This window comes from Stenella coeruleoalba (genome assembly GCF_951394435.1).
Source record: "Stenella coeruleoalba genome assembly, chromosome: 13".
NCBI lineage: Eukaryota > Metazoa > Chordata > Mammalia > Artiodactyla > Delphinidae > Stenella > Stenella coeruleoalba.
In genome coordinates, this window is record NC_137159.1 from 63,293,626 (window position 1) to 63,312,031 (window position 18,406).

General features: G+C 38.3%; 1 long non-coding RNA gene across 3 annotated transcripts in view; it reads right to left on the minus strand.

The window, feature by feature from the left end:
• The window catches only part of LOC307196463, a 706,311-nt gene that overhangs the window by 557,753 nt on the left and 130,152 nt on the right, over nucleotides 1–18,406 (minus strand). The gene's annotated exons all lie outside the window — the stretch shown is intronic.

The window sequence follows — 18,406 nt, forward strand, 5'->3', positions numbered from 1 at the left end:
TTAATCATTACAGAAAATTCAGGACTTTTTTTTGTTCCTATGCTAGTTCTTTTATTTGTAATAAATTTGTAATTTTCAAGTTTCTATTGTACTTGTTTTCTTTTACTTCTACTTGAATTATTTTTATTTCTTTTCATAAAATAAAAATGTATCTTGAAGAGAACACTCTATCTTGAGACAGAGAAATTAACCAGTAACACTTCCCTGCCAATTTTTCAACCACAACAAACTCACCTGCATGTGAGGAGAAAAGGTGAGAGAGGAAATATCCTCTCAATTATACAGAGCTCAATGTTTTATTCATCTCTCTAGAAAGCTGTGGATATTAACCAATTACCCTATATTATGCATCTGTAGGATAAAGAGGAGTAATCCAGCTGTCCCCCACTTTAAAAAAAACTAAAATTGATTTATAAAAATCAAAATTTGTCAAAAGTATAAATATGAAATGAATCAGAAAACATATTCATAGAAGGATTCAAGATAAAGTAACAGTTTTTAAAAGAATGCTCTTGTAGTACATTCGAAATATGACTTCATTTATAAAACCTGAATTACTCTTTCACCAAAACCCATTATTAAAAAATCCAAATTTATAAAGGCAGGTGCATTAGGGAGTTAGCTGTTTAATTCATAAAAAGTTTTCTTTAAAGAGCATGCCACCTCCACATCCTACCTCCATGTACTAGAAATATGATTTGATTTGCCAGCAATTGATTAAATGCAAATTTAGGGAAACACAGCCATTGTTAGAGCTAAATATGCCTATATTTGGCTGTTTCTGTGGGCAAATAGAAAAACTGAGTATCTGAGTAATTAAACAGTCATTCTCAGATTAAAGCTTGTAATTAGGTTCTCCTAGTCTCTTATCTATAAAGTGTCTGTCTACAATACTAATACACAGATAGATATAAATTACTCATGCCAATGGAAGAAGCAGAGAAACATAACACCAAATAATGGATAGTTCTAAAATTATTTCATCTTAGTTTTGGCTATATTTTATTTGCTTTAACAACACAAACATAGGCATTAGAAATCTAATTTCTCATGCACATAAACTGAAGTTCAGTAATATTAAGCAGAATGTCTATGAGAAGTAGATTCAGGAATTAGAACCCCAACACATGCTATAATCTGAGGGGAAGTCTTGAGAAAATATGGAGGCTGACAAAAGGCAAGTCCTCTGATTTCAAAATGAAATAAAAGATTTTAGAGGTAGGTACCATATACTGATACTTTTCACATAAATCAATTTCACTTTTTAAAAACTTTTTTATTTATTGAAGTAACATTGGTTTTCAATATTATATAAGTCTCATGTGTACAACATTATATTTCGACATATGTATATACTATACCACGCTCACCACCAAAAGTAGTTTCCATCTGTCACCATACAGTTGACCCCCTTTAGCATTTTGCCCTCCCCCAACTTCCCCTCTGGTATCCACTAATCTGTTCTCTGTATCAAACAAATATCATTTTTAAATGGAACCTCAAAAAGAATCTGTACTTTCAGCATTCCTTTGATTGGCCTGGGACTGACTTTTACAAGGAATAAAGATGAATTCATTGGCCAGCTTGCATTTGTGCTTTTAGAGGCAAAACATGAAAATAGACTTTCTCTGTCTGGTCTAAAAGGTCCCAACTACTACTGTGCAGCCCCCTAGGAGATCATGGCCTTGGTGTTTAGAAATTTGTGCAAGCATCATCATCTCCCAAAACAAACTTTAAAAAACCAATTCAAGATAAGAAATGAATACCATAAACTCTGTTAAGATGGATTATCAGAAGTCCAGAGAACTTGAGCCTTGTGGCAATAAGGCTGAATGTTCACCAACAAGAAAGCAATGTAACCAATTTAAAACTGAGTATATGGCCATATTCTAGATAATTCCAAGGCAGACAAAACACTGAGCTTCATATAAGATTCTAATCTTGACTAAGATTTTTATCTTATTAATGCACTCCCTGTCTAATAATCAAGTCTGACAAGGCCAGGTAAAAGGAAATATATTTCTTGACAAAATAGGAGCATGGGACTAAATAACACAAGGGAATAAAATTTCTTCTAACAATCTATTTAAAGATTCCATTAAGTAATTCTGGTTAATTTTGAAACTTGATAATGGAGCTACATTTGAGTTCCACGTGAATATGGAATGATTAAAAACAATGCTCTCAGAAAATGGTATTTAAAGCTAGTCATGTTTGTGGAAAACAGATAAGGGACTTTTGGGGAAGCCAAAACACTGAAACTGAATATACATATTGGGTATTCTATGAGAGGGAGGCTATGGTTGAATGGAGATTTAAAAAACAAAACAGTGCTATGAATAGAGACAGCCACGCATGTAATTTTTGTGAAGACAAATTGGCTGATTAAAGTTGTTAGATATTGTGATAATACAAAAGGGAAACTGGTGAGAAAATTCACTAAGCTCAAGAGAATAATAAAACTGGAAATGAACAAAGATTATAACATCACTTCAAAAAATGGAGCTAATAATGATGCTCTTTGTATCCATAGCACCTTTTATATTAGCAGTTCAGAGCATTTCACAGAATCAGTGAATCATGACTTCTACAGTTGAAAGTGACCAAAAAGATAATCTAGTCCAAATACACATCCAGGCTTCTGTCTCTTCTATGACGTCTCGCACACACAATCATACAACCTATTTGAACTCTCCAGGAATCTCATTTCCTCCTGAGTACACCATCTCAGATCCATACAACAAAAAAAAAATCCAGAATATTTGTATTTGTCATTTTCTCTGCATTGAAGCATACAGCAATTTTTCTGATTAGGCAGAGCTGTAAGTTGATAGGTCAAGAAGACAGGAGAACAAGAGTGGACTACAAAATTTTGTAAGAAAATATGTAAGAGGTAACTGACTTTGCAGATCTTAGAAAGTTTGGAAAAGGTCTATTTAGATAATAGAGGATTGAGAGCCAAAAGAAAGGAAGACTGTTCTCACGTCAGGAGCCTGGAAAGACTCAGAAATTGTAATACCTCTGAGAGCGGGGTACAGACTGTGGTTATAAACCTGGTGGGGGTGACTAGGACTCTGTGTAAGGAGAAGCCAAACCTCCAGAACTATCTCACCCTCCCATCCTGTACAGCTAAACAATGGTGGCACATGGCAGAAGATTCATGTGTTCAAAATTGTATTGAATGTCTACTATGTGCCAAGCGTTGGTCTAAGAACTGTGGCTATGGCATCGAACAAAATACAAAAATCTCTGCCCTCATAGAGCTTATATTCTAGATATAGGCAGCAAAAATAAATAAAGGAATATCAGATGGAGATAAATGAGAGGGGGAAAAAATCAAGCAGAGAGGATGGGGGGCAAAGGGGAAGGAGATCATTTTAAATAGGGTGGTCAGGAAAGGCTTTCCTGAAGGTGACAACTGAGCAGAGATCTGAGCAAGGTGAGGTGACTATCTGGGGAAAGTTTTAGGCAGTGGGAAGAGCAAATTCAAAGATCTGAAGAAGGAATGTCCTCATGGACAGAGTGGGGAGACATTCTCCATGAGGAGACTAAGTTGGTTCTGGTAGAATGAGTGGGGTGGGGAATGACAGGAAACTGGGTCTAAAGTTAATGAAGGGGCAGGAGGGGGAAAAACAGGACGAGCAGAAGGACTGCCAGAGCAAGGCCTTGAAAGAGAATTTAGCCGGAGAACAGTGAAAAAGGGACAGAGGAGAAGAGGATGAGGTCCAAGGGAAGGCAAACCTAGAGCACAGAAGGCCTCCTCCATCTTAGATGAGGTTGATTTTACTCTGCTTGCCATGAGTAACTACTGGCAGACTGTAACAGAATCTGCTCTGGAGTCCTTTCTGTAACCCCTTAGAGCAGCTCCTGTAATAAAATGCTCTCTTTAAGCTCCAGGACCCACAATATAGATCAGTCTTGGCTTTTTAGACCTAGACTCCGTGTCTTCAACTTGAGGTCCCTTGTCTGCAGTCCCTCTGTGAGGCCATCATTCCTCTGTGCACTGAGACCGTGGGAAGGTGCTCTGACATCCTAGGCAGGAAATGAATCACTCATTCTGGCAATACTGCGTACTCCCGATGTAACACGTTAAACATATCCCAAAATGAGTATCTGTTGCTTCATGTCTAATATTATGTGGGTTACAATGGCCTGATGTTTACAAATGAAAACTAGCCCAGAGCAAGAATCATCCCAATAGATAGAAAGTCAATGTTATTTCTTCTAAATTACCTTGATGTGTGAATAAATGTTCTTCTGGTTTGGGATGCTGCCATTGGGACCACCCTGGTGCCATTATGATGCACATGTGCAAATTATTTCAGCTCACAGTGACCCTTCAGGTGGTCTCTTCTAAGGCTAGGACTATGGGTCAATGGGGAAGCAGGTCAGTTCCAGAAGACTATATGGATTCTGAGCCTTAATGCAGGTGATTCTGATAATGTCCAGTTCTGTACTGATTACCCCAGCATACCCTCAGAATACATAAAGCTCTAGGCTTCATTAAAATTATCCTGTTTCCTCAGGGGTGTTTTAAACTCTATGGAAAGAACCCAGAATCAGAGTACATCCTACCAATTTGGGGATGGGTAGGCTGGCCACTTAATCTCTCTACTTCAGGGACCAACTAGAGCAGTGATTCTTAACTCTTAACCCAAGACCAGTGAACAGAAAATAGGAGGTCTGTGACCTTGAATGGTTAAAAAAATTAAATCTTTATATTTTACTAACATCTGACTGAAATTTAGCATGGTTTAAATTATGAATAAGCAAAAAAAAAAAATCAATGGTACTTGTGACTATATAACCAATAGAAATCATAAATATTTTCATATTATATTGCAAATGATCCAGATATCTCAAAATAGGTTCATACCACTTCAATATAATGGAAATTTTCAGATGTATCACTAGATCTCATTATTTAATATATTAATTAAGAAAGCACATATATTGCTGTACCACATTTGTTATTTAATATGTGAGTAGCGTATTTCATTATTAATAGGTTCCATTGTAGTCCTATGGATTTCTATTTATACTTCACCTGCGCTGCAAGGTGACTTGGTACATAGGGGCACATGGTACCGAAAGAAGAAGAAGAGGAAGAAGGAGTAAGAGGAGAAAAAAAGACAGAGAGCCTCCACGACTATCTTCAGGGCTGATGTGCTTTGGGGGTATGTTGTCCAGGTTCACATATGCTCCTGCAGGAGAAAGAAGGGCACTCAGATGCTTACAGTGATGATCCCCATAAAATAGCACTTGATTAATGCTGTGCTGCTACCAAGAACCAGAGATCCCTTCTAGAAGTCTGTGCTAGCACACGCAGCCTACTTCCAGAGAAGAGTTGAGCTCTCAGCCTTATGGACAAATCAGTGAACAAGCACAAATGAGCATATCCTGTCACTCTCCCCTACCCCTGTCATCATGCATTCCAGTGTTTGTTTGCTATTTCATCATATTAAATTAGAATTATCTCTTCTATGCCCTCAAAACCTCCCACCATCTACAGCGTAGCTTGACTGCCTCTCACTTTTCTTTTTTTCATCCTGTCCCCATTACTCCTTTGATCTCCCTGGTTTTCCTGTCTTGTACCTCTGCTTTCTTATTCTCCTTGCTCACACATGGGTGATGCTGATAGCCATCAGCAGCTCTTTGGGAGCCTGCCACATTAACAGCTACAGACATCCCCAAACCACACCAGCTGTCCCACAACAGGTCAGCTGGTCATCAAAACACAAAGACCAGAACAGATGAGTACCAGCAGGTGAAGGCGACATAGCCCCTTCTCCAAGAGCAGACTTCTGTGGGTGAGTCTGGCTCACAACAGCTACCTCAGGCAAGCAGCAAATATCTGCTAGCCTCCCATTCATCTGCCAGGTTCCGATTTCCCTCCCATTGTCGCTTTTGAATTCTGATAACTGGGGGAGTTTATAAGCAGACAATGAAATCAGTGCCCAGAAAATATAATTGGAACAGGCTGAATTTGCATGAAGGAAAGAGCACCTACTGACAGAAAATGCAGAATGCCTTTTTCACTAGAAGGAAAGAGAGAAGGGTAGATAGAAGGAGGGAAGGAAAAGAGTCAGTAAGAAAGGAAGCTGTATATCACTTCTCATGAGAACATCATCCAGATTATCTGAACAGTGGAGAAACAGAGGGGAAATGACAAACAAGTGGCCAAGGTTCTTGACACACTAGACATGAGTTAACTATAAGCAAAGCTTAAATAGATCCTTATTAATATAAATAGTCTAACTTTCTGTATTAATATAAATAATCTAATTAATATAAATAGTACAGCAATTCTTCAAAAACTGGTTTTAAATTGATCACTCCACAGACTATATTGCTCCCTTCTGCCTCACAGGAAGATGCTCATGAGAAGCATCTTTGTGAGAAGAGACACAAAATTACAATCATTGAAAGTGGTATGTACACTGCAAAATTATTATTTGCCAGTGCCAATCAGACCATGTTACTCTCCTGCACGACACAGGCCAAGAAAGTCACAATGCCCTGAGAATCAATGCCAGCCTCCCTTGCACACTGGGTCAGGCCTTCTGCGACTGGCCCCTACTGACTTCTCCCATCTCATTTTGGTACATGACCCTGCTTGTTCATGGCATGTAGCCATACTGGCTTTTTGTTCCTCAAACAAATCACAGTTTCCCACCCAGAGCCTCTACTTTACTGTTCCTTTGGTTGGACTATCTAACCCCGCAATGTTTTCATGACTAACACCTTCTATAATGGTCATCTTGCCTCAACTTGACTGAGCTAAGGGATTTCCGGATAGCTGGTAAAACATTATTTTGAGGTGTGTCTGTGAGGATGTTTCTGGAAGAACTTAGCATTTGAATTGGTGGACTGAGTAAAGGTCACCACCTGCAACTGGGCATCACCCAATCTATTCAGGGTCTGAATAGAACAAAAAGCAGAGGAAGGGTGAATTTGCTCTCTTGCTCGAGCCAGGACATCCACCTTCTCCTGCCTTTGGACATCAGAACTCCTGGTTCTTGGGACTTCAGACTCAGACTGGGACTTACAATACTGGCTCCCCTGGTTGCCAAGGATTCGAGTTTGTACTAGAATTATACTACCAGCTTTCCTGGGCCTCCAGCTTGCTGATGGCAGATTCTCAACCTCTGTAAACACGTGAGCCAACCTTCATAATAAATCTCTATCTATCTATCCATCCACCTATCTATCCATCCATCCTATTGGTTCCATTTCTCTGGAAAACCCTGACCAATACACCTTATCATACAGCTTGTATGTCACCATAGTAAGGAAGCCTTCCCTGAGCACCAAACTAATGCTACCCCACCCCCAGTGCCCTCTATCCGGTTACCTTACTTCATTTTCTTTAGAGCATCAATCCTGTATGAAATTCTTATTTCTCTGCTTACTGTCCCCTGTCTTCTCCATGAGAACAAGGATCTTATCAGTCTTTTTCACTGCCACATCCCCAGCCATTAGAAAAGCACCAAGCACATAGTAGGCACTCAATACATATTTGTATGGATAGAGTCAATATTAAGTGACTGTACTTGTTTGGAATGAGTCAATGGTGTCACCTGTTTGCCAAGTTCTGATAGTTGGAGTTTGAACCAGACATGATAGATCAACACACAAGCAACACACAAGCACTCACAGACCCAGAAGAAATCTCTTTTCTGGAGCTAAAGTATATCAGTGATAGTCGGATTATTTTATTTTGTACCATTTAGTTAGGCTTATCAGACATTCCCACCAACCATGGCAGGAGCAGCGGGGAAGATCACAGTGGAGTTAAATTCTGAACTATGGTACAAATACATTAACTTGACAGGAGAAAAATACTACTGTTGCCACTTTTTATACTAATTTCACACACTAAGAATCTGCAGGTATTACAGAATAAACATGACTTTTGAAGTCAGGCAGATTCAGGTTCACAGCCCAACTCTACCATTTCTGTTTTAGACTGAATTGTGTCTCCCCAAAATTCATATGCTGCAGCCCTAACCCCAGTGTGATTGTACTGGGTGAAAAGACCTTGAAGGAGATAATAAGGTTAAATGAGGACATAAGAGTGGGGCCCTAATCTGATAGAATTGGTGTCCTTATAAGAAGAGAAAGAGACATCAGAGATCTCTCTCTCCATGAACACACAGAGGAAAGGTCGTATGAGGACAGTTAGAAGGTGACCATCTGCAAGCCAAAAAGAAAGGTCTTACCAGAAACCAACACTGCTGGCACCCTGATCCTGAACTTCTAGTCTCCATAACTGTGAGAAAACAAATTTCTGTTGTTTAAGCTACCCAGTCTGTGATATTTTGTTATGGCAGACCAAGCAGACTATCAGAACCTCTAAGAGTGTGACCATGTACAAGTTATTAAATTTTCTAAGCTTAAAAGTCTATAACACCAGAGGGGAAAACTCAGTTTGCAGGATTTTTGTGAGGATGAGGGATAGGTTTATACAGTTTCAAAGTAGATACTGACAAGTCATCATGGAGTGCACTGTGGTCTGCCAACCCATGGATCACCCTTTAGCATCCTACTGATCACTGAAGATATTTGTCTACAAAGCAACTGAATAACCAGTTAAGAAACCAAAACAGTTCATCAATACCATATAGGACATACAATTTAGTGGTAAGACTAAATTCACTACCAAATGAATAAATAAATAGGAGGGAGGATATTAAATTCCAACCAACTGATTTATAGACAAAGATTTATATGTCTTTATAAGTATAGCATGTATCAATTTGAAATACTCAAGAAATAAAATAAATTAATTATCTTGTAATAAATATTCAGTAATTATAACAAAGAATGTGATTTATTTTATCAGAAATGTTATGCCCTTAGGTAACTCATATCACCTGTCTGGGTCTCAGTTTCCTCACGCATAAGAAGGTGGATTTGGTCTACATTATCTTAAAGGCCCTTCTAGCTCTGAGTCTAGGGTACTATAGGCTGCTCTTCTTTGAAAGATAAGGCTACTGACACATGGCCTGCAGTTATCCGCTCTGGGGATGTTTTTAGTAGAAGACATAAATCTGAAAAAGTTCATCCATCCCCACTCTGACCTACCCCTGCCACCCCCTCTTTCTGATGAGGTGAACACATTTAAGGGTCAGCCACCCAGAGCTGGCAGTACGGTCTGGAGCAATGAAATCAAACAAAGTGTATGTCTTCACATATCCCCAGTACTTTAGTCTCTCAGTAATACAACCTGTTCTAAAACTACAGATTGGAGGGCAGCATTAGCATTTAACTCTTGGGCTTGTGTTTATTATCTGGTGAGGAATGTAAACTGTCAGTGCTGATAACATGTCTTTCATGGCTCAGATCATCAACATTGAACCAGAAAACCTGTTTTGATATAATTTAGTCCATCCCTATGTGAGCTAAATGCAAAATGCAATTCAAGATTTATGTGGTGTCATGTCCCATTGGAGTATGCAAAGAGCCTTAGTGCCTGGGAAAGGCTTACAGAAAGAGGGGTTCTGGGTGCTTACATCTAGATCCTGAGTGCGTGACAAAAGAGAAGGACGGCATTTGCTGCATATTCACTAAAATACCCCAAAGGCTGTGTTTTTCTCTTTTTAAAAGAAGAGGGTGTTAACTGGGTATTTTATTTTTTCCTGAAATATTTGAACTTGCATATGAAGCATTTGGTCAGACAACCGAAAGGAACTGTGTCCCTTCTGATAAAACACAGAATTGTGTTCTATGCCCTAAGGAAGTCTCCACAGTCTTCTCTTGATAAGACCTCAAGTCAAGAGTGTGACAACATGAAAAATCACATTTGGTCCCTAACACTTTCCTTCTGCTGAAGCTTCCAACAGCATATCCAGAATAGTTCCTGATATTTATTCTGTGCACTTTACTTAAATCACCGCGATAGGAAGACTGTTTTCCCACTCATCTTACCACAATAAAACCCATTTTACAGCATAATTATTAAAACATTTAACTTAAATATTGCAATCCTTGTTTATTTGTTTATATATCTGTATAGTTCAAAGATTGTTTATAAAAACATGCAAGTTTTATTTCTTCCTTTACAAAATGATACCATTTACTAGATACTTTTTCTCAAATGACTCTAAAGCAAGGGAAAAGATTCACTGGTATGAAAATGCTAACACTACATACATATATACACATACACTATATACATATATGTATATACACATACACTATATATACATCAGACATCAAAGTGAGTTTTAAGTTAACTATACTTCAATTTAAAAAATGATTTTAAAAAGATAAGATTTCTCAATCTAGATAGGTGATTTTTATCTTCTTTATGTTTATGGTATGTATTTTCTGATTTTTCTGTAATTGTTACAAACTACTTATAAAATAAAAATGAAAACAAATACCGAAAAAAAGAGAGAACCACAATAAGTCCCCTTTAGAGAGTGTCACACATTGGATATTTTGATGACAGGTAATTACCCTCAAAAAATAGAACGTTTCATTGTGCTCTAAATGAAGAATAAGGTATTTTTATGGGAAGATCTAAACCTCCCCAAAACTCAAAATTGTATTTACGGTTATCCAGAAGTACCACAAAAGACAATAACAAGTAGAAATGGAAAGACTAAGAAGGCATCAAGTGGTACTCTGAATATTATTTTAGTCTACATCAACCTAGAACAGTTTCCCAAACATGTCCTGTAGGACACTGGTGGGCCTCAAAATGTAAATGTTCTTCCAAGAAAACAGAATTCTAGATCCTATGGTGAAATACGTTTGGAATAAAAGGTAAAACAAAATTACACTTTCATTTACAGTAGGAATTCTCTGAGCCTTTAATATATTCACAGAAATTATGACTCTTAGGGGAGGACCTGTATCTGGCATGCACTGAAATAAAGGAAATATTCTAAGATTAAAAAAAAAAAAGTAATACTGTTTATGGTATAAAATTTTAAGCAGAATGAAAGAGTATAAGATAAAAAGTAAAACTTTCTTCATTCTCTTCCTCATTTTCTATCTCTACTCTCCAGTAATAACTAGTGCAAACAGTTTTTTATGTGTTCTTCCAGACTTTTTTCTAAGCAAACACAAGTGTGTGTGTATCTGAATATATATACAAATATACATGTACAAGCATGCACATATATACACACGTATGTATGTATTGTACACATACGACATAAATTTGTATTAACTGGGCTTCCCTGGTGGTACAGTGGTTAAGAATCTGCCTGCCAGTGCAAGGGACACGGGTACAAGCCCTGGTCTGAGAAGATCCCACATGCTTTAGAGCAACTAAGCCCACGCACCACAATTACTGACCCTGTGCTCTAGAGCCCACAAGCCACAACTACTGAGCCCACGTGGCACAACTACTGAAGCCCACGCGCCTAGAGCCTGTGCTCCGCAATGAGAAGCTACCACAATGAGAAGCCCGCACACCGCAATGAAGAGTAGCCCCTGCACCACAACAGAGTAGCCCCCGCTCGCCGCAACTAGAGAAAGCCTGCACACAGCAACAAAGACCCAACGCAGCCAAAAATAAATAAATAAATAAATAAATTTATTAAAATAAAATTTATATTTAATGTTGACAACTATACTAGAATTAATCATATTAACTGATTTTTTAGAAATCTAGGAATGAGGTCTTGTCATTTTTAGATCATATCAGGGTTTCCTCATAGGGAAAAAAATAAGACATAACAATAGAAACTATAATAATATAATAGCTACTCATTATTTAGCATGCACTATTTACCAGTCCAGTGCCTAGCACTAACCAAATTTATTACATAAATTATCTCATTGAAACCTCACAATACTCTGTAAGATATGTGTTATCCAGATTTTACAGATAAAGAACTAAAGCTTACTTAAGTTAAATAACTTGTCTAAGATCAAACAATTAGTTAATGGCCGGTGCAGAACTGCAGAGTCAAAAATCTTAGTTAGATTTTTTGTTAGATTTGATTTTGTTAGATTTGAAACCTTGAAAAAAATGATCAATAAAATATACATTCCCAATGAAGATATGAGAAGACCAGAAAATAAACTATTTGCTAGTATAAAGACAGAAGGAAAATTATTTTTGCCTACATAGACATTTATTAAACAGATTCAAAAACTTAATTTTTTTAACATCTTTATTGGAGTATAATTGCTTTACAATAGTGTGTTAGTTTCTGCTGTATCACAAAGTGAATCAGCTATACATATACATATGTCCCCATATCCCCTCCCTCTAGCTCAAAAACTGAATTTTTGTAAAATTTATAGTTGCACCATACAGTTCCCAAGGATTCCCCCGCAAGGGGCAGCAGAGTGGCAAAATGAAAAGCTTTGAAGACAGTAAGCAATGGTTGTCAACTTTGGTGATGCCCTCTTTTGTAATTGCCCCCTTCACCCCATCTCACATTTTCCTTTCATCATTCCCTACTGCATTTCCTCATTCTTTGAGTTGAGAAAAGCCAGCAACACTTGCTGACACTCTTTACTCATGCTGCCATCTTGTCCAGTTCTTCTTTGCAGGCAGTCAAGTTATGGATCCTTCTCTCCACCCCATCCCCAATCTCCCTCCTCCCCACTCTCCACCCCACCTTCGCCACATTATCAAATGTACCTGCACATGGCCACGTCCCATCTGCTATGGAATCTTAAAAGTTAAGTTTGTGAGGAAATTCAGGGCTTCGTAGGAGTCACCTACTCCTGAGGGAAGAGGCATTATCTTTGCCTTTTTAATTAGGCTCCTGAGATACATTTAGTTCAGCTCCAACATTATATAAACAACTTGGAAGCATTACTCCTATCCTCACAACAAGAAAAAGTGAACAACATTCTCACCACAAAAAAGAAATGGTAATTATGCAATGGGATGGAGGTGTTAGCTAATGCTTTGGTGGTCATCATTGTGCAATATGTAAGTAGAAAATCAATACACTGCACACCTAAGCTTACATAATATTATGTGTCAATTATATCTCAATAAAGCGGGGGTGGAAAAGTGAAAATCAACAACTCTTCTTGAACCCATCAGAAAACTGGTATCACAGGGTAAACTGCCACCCCAAAAAGGAAAGAAACAGGTACTTGTGAAAGCCACCACCACCCCCAGACACACCCAACTAGAAGATAAGCTTAATCAGAAGTTTGTAGAAGAAACCCTCTCCTCCACATGCTACCAACACATCAATAAGCCTCCAGTGTAATAACAGTGGATAGAAGCTGAAAGAGCTGCAGTGTATAGACTCTTTCTCAGAAGCAACGCAGAGTAGCCCCAAAGCGAAGAGAAGAGATTAAAACTAAGGACACCAGATGAACTTGAATCCTCTACTACCTATAATTACAACAAACATTAAACATAGCCCAACTCCTAGCCAGATTAACACAAATCCTCACACTAAAAACCTTTTTACCTCAGTACCTATTACTCATACAACATATCCAGCTTTCAGCAAAAAGTTACAAACTGTGCCAAAGATGAGGAAAAAAGCACTTTGAAGAGACAAGCACTCATCAGAACCAGGCTCAAATATGACACAGATGTTGGAATTATCAAACAAGGACATCAAAATAACTATGATTAATATGTTAAAGGCTCTAACAGAAAAGGTAGACAATAGACCAGACTGGTAATGTCAGTAGAGACATGGAAACTCTAAGAAAGAACCAAAAGGAAATGCTAGAAATCAAAAACACAGTAACAGAACTGGAGAATGACTTTGATGAACTTTTCACTAGACGCAGCACAACTGAAGAAAGAATCAGTGAACTTCAAGTCAGGTCAATAGAAACTTCTCAAACTGAAATAGAAAAGAAATAATACAGGATAAAAAAAGAACAGAACATCTAAGAACTGTGTTACAATATCAAAAGGAATAACACACATATAATTAGAAAAGCAGAACAGCGAATAGGACAGAAGAAATATTTGAAGTAATAATGATGAAGAACTTTCCAAAATTAATGACATACACCAAACCTGTCCCTAGAGAAGCTCCATGACAGCACATTTGAAAATGGCCCTACTTCTGTGTGTCTTTAACTTCCCTACACAAATCTTTTGGTCCCTGGCAGTGATGCTCGTTTTAAGGGGAAAGGAAAAGGTTGCCGGTATTAGTTTCTCACGACTGCTGTAACAAATTACCACAAACCTGCTGGCATAAAATAACACAGCTTTATAACAGTTCTGGAGATCAGAAGTCTAAAATTAGGCAGGGCTGTTTCCTTCTGCAGACTCTTGGGGAAAATTTGTTTTCTTGCCTTTTCTAGCTTCTGGAAGTCTCCTACTTTCCTTGGCTCATGTCCCTTCCTTATCACTCCAACCTCTTGCTTCCATCATCACATCAGCAACTTCTCTTCTGTAGTCAAATCTCAATCTCTCCCTATCTATCTATCTCTATCTCTCCTCCCCCTCTACTATAAGGACATGTGTTATTACATTTAGAACCCACCTGAATAATCCAGGATAATTTCCCCATCTCAACATCCTTAATCATATCTGCAAAGTCCCTCTTGCCATGTAAGTAATCGTTCACAGGTTCCAGAAATTAGTATCTGGATATCTTTGGAGGCCATTATTCAGCCTCCCAAGGTACCCTTTTGAGGTATGGACAAAGCAGGGAAAATAAATTGACAGCAATATACATCCATGGATCTGGCATTCACACACAGGACTGAAATTATTATAAAGCTTGATAAAGAACTTCCCATTAGCTACTAAGGACACCAAAGAACTCTAAGGCAAATTTCACTCAAAGCTTTCCAGTTAGACATCATGCATACATCAGAAATGTTGGGGCTTCCCTGGTAGCGCAGTGGTTGAGAGTCTGCCTGCAGATGCAGGGGACACAGATTCCTGCCCCGGTCCGGGAAGATCCCACATGCCGCAGAGCGGCTGGGCCCGTGAGCCATGGCCGCTGAGCCTGCGCGTCCAGAGCCTGTGCTCTGCAACGGGAGAGGCCACAACAGTGAGAGGCCCGCGTACCGCAAAAAAAAAAAAAAGAAATGTTGGTAAGTGCTTGCCTCCTTTGTTTTACAAACTAAGTCATCTGTTATAATCCTTTCTAATTCTTACAAGTTCTAGAGATACTAATTGCAAAATAGGTGTTGTCTTACATACTTCCAACATTAATTCATACGCAAGGTTTTGATTATCTTCCAACTTAATGTTTTATTTTTGAAAAGGGGGAAAACAGTGTATTTTCCTATGGAAGTTGGCAGGATTTACATTCTTTCAATGAAACAATAAGTTGAAATTTTAAGAATTTATTTTAGAGCATGAAGATGTCTTTGATATACATACATCACCCTAGGCGATGGCTCCTGGTATTATTAGAAAGAGGCCTGGGAAAAGCTAAGAAGATGGTTTGTTTATATTTGGATGGAGGAGGAATGGGAGGTCATTGGGCTAAATACAGACAGAAATGACTTTTATAACATTTTAACAATCTGTACTATTGGCACCAACCAATAAGAATGAATGCCAGCTGAAAACAAGCTTTGCACCCTTACTGCATATATCTATTGCTATCAACCCTGAACATGCAGCAAAATTATCATAAGAAAATAAACATGTTAGTAGTCTTGGTTCAGTATTCTTACATTTCTGGACTTCCTTTTGTTACTACAGTTCATATAATTACTCTAATTTTTTTTAAATCACATTCATGGGGAGGGGGAATAAGAAAGCTCCAAAAAATAGCAACTGCAGAGAGGCAAAGCTTCCCTTTGGAAATAGGGATGGAGATGGTGATGGGAACTGAGGTTCTAAGATCAGGGTAACCAGCAGCTAAGTCCCATCCCATGAGATAAAAAGGATCTTCTCATTCACCTTTTCTAAATTGTACATCTCTCCTCTCATTTATCCACCTTCTCCATTCCCTTCCCTCCCTCTCTCCTTCTCTCTCTCCTCTCTCTCTCTGTCTCTCTCTCTCTCTTTCTTTCCATCTCCACACTCATACACAACCCTCTGTCTCCTCCAGGACCTCCTTCACTCCCATAGCTTCAACCCTACTTTCTAGCCAGATGATTCCAAATCCAACACCAATCCAACTCTTCTCACCAACATGAGTTCCATTTTGGAAATGTGCTGACTTGGCAAGAAGCACTTTTACATATTTTGTCAAATATTTCCTTACCCAAGTTACCTTATTAAAACTTATGAAGCTGGTATTAAAACCTGTATTTTCCTAACAGAGAAAATGAGGCTTGGATTCCTCTGCTCTTTTCGTTTTCCACTTGACTGTCATAAGCAACTGCCACTGTGCTTTTTTTTTTTTTTTTTTTTTTTTGGAGTAACACAGTAAATTGATTTGGCTGATTCAGAGAACCAAGAAAATAAATACAAAAAAAGTATCAGGACCTAATTTTTTGAATGACTTGGCAAGTCAGTTCAGTTAAAATTACTAATTCAGAATCTGTACCTGGACAAATTAAAATGTCATAGGGCCCGTGCTGAAAACATGGTGCTTAAAACGTGCCCCATCATCTCAGCAGCCACCCCAGCTCATCATATTAGCCCAGGCTAAAGCTCCACCCCTGTGAGCACTTAGAGCTAATGACACTAGTCACTCCAAGTCCTTGTAAAACAGGACAGTGGCACTGCTCATAATAAATGTGTTCAGGCAACAGCTAACTGACAGGTGAAAGATGAATTGGAAGTTTTAGGGCATTCTGCAAACTTAGCCAGATCAATCTGAAACAACAAAAAACTTGTCAGAGGTCAACAGTTTTCAGTATATCATCCAGGATTCATTCTTTCCTTCCAGACTTCTGGCCACTTACTTCCAGAAGTGCCACTTCTAGAAGCTTCTCTCCTGTATAATGCCAACTCACATATAAGGAATGAGACTAGCTGTCCTGATAAACACCTCCAACTACCTGAAGAGGCAGGCAGGTGTGGCACAGGCTTTCAGCTCAGCTCCCAAGTAACTTGGCATAACATGACCCAATGACATACTGCCACTAAAACCTGGTGCAAACAGAGAAATTTCCTTCTGTGCAGATGCCAGGTCGAACCCCATATTGGCAGGCAGCATGTGTTTCTGTTGGCTTGGTCTCCTCGAGGCAGATTGCAGAGGGAGTGTTGATTTTTATAACAGACCCAAATGAGCTACAGGGTCCAGACCCGCCTAGCACATTTAAAGCAGGCTGAGTGCCAGGTGACACTTCCGTGTTAGAAGTAATGAGAAAAGTCATGGGCCCCCCAGGTCACGGAACACAACCAAGCAGCCAAAAAACAAAGAGATTCCTAAGGTAAAAAGCTATGCAGAAACATTATCATAGTTTATTCCTTATCCTCAAAAAGGCTGAAAAGTGAAACAGAACAATATTACAATAAGGTACTGTGTCTTTAGAAATGGGTGCTCCACATCATGTTCTGATGTTATTCAATAATTATAGATGCTACCTGCTCATTTTGTGATAGCAAAAAATCTACTGAGTGCTTATTGTATGCAAATAACACATTAAGAGCATTTTCCAATTTAATCCTCATGGTTCTGTGATATAATAACTGATTTTGCTCTCATTTTAGAGATGAAGAAGCTGATACTTGAAGGTCCCATAGTTAATGATAGACTTTGTCTGTATCCTTAACCTCTATACAATACTGTCCCTTAACCATCTTCAACTCTTCAGAAAAGTGGAATACTAAGTGTCATAAAAATATAGTAAGACTGCACCTGTATTTGCTCATCTTCAGTTTCTTATTGCCCTAACTATTTTCAAAGATGGTATCTACTTATATCTACCATGCACATTGCTATCCCTACATTTTTTGACCCTAGAAAAATATATTTTATATGTTGCATTTGGATATTATATTAAGTACCTTTCCCAAAAATGCCTGTAAGTACAAATAAACTCTACTGTTTTAAACCCACTTGTCCTCCTACTCAAGAACAACAGACATGCTGAGAACGATGTTTGTCCCATGCTTTCAATTCATGGGCTGGAAAATCCAAGCCAGTCCCCACTGACAGATCTTATTATTCTCAGATACAGCAGAAGAGAAACATTCGCTTTCTATAGGCAATTTCTGTATGTGTTTTCCGACCTCTGTGGTTAGGCAAAGATGCGTGTAGAATTGCAATCTTCTAATTTCTATTTGCCTTCATTTTCGCAATTCCGTTTCCCACCACATTCTTGTCTTAGATCTTTTGTTTTAATTTAGTCAAGTTGATAGACAAGTATTCTAGGGTGGGAAAAGAAGAAAAATAGACATGGAAGCATTTTCTTAAAGGAGAGAGTGAAGAAAAAGAAAGTAGGCAGTTGTTCAACATTCTAGGGGTGTTAAGACAGTTGTAAATAAAATTTACCTCAAGTGTTAGTTGGAAGCAAAGTTATGTCATCATAATCATCATAATAACTAACAGGTGTGAAGGATTACCATGTGCTGAGTGTTCTAGATAGAATA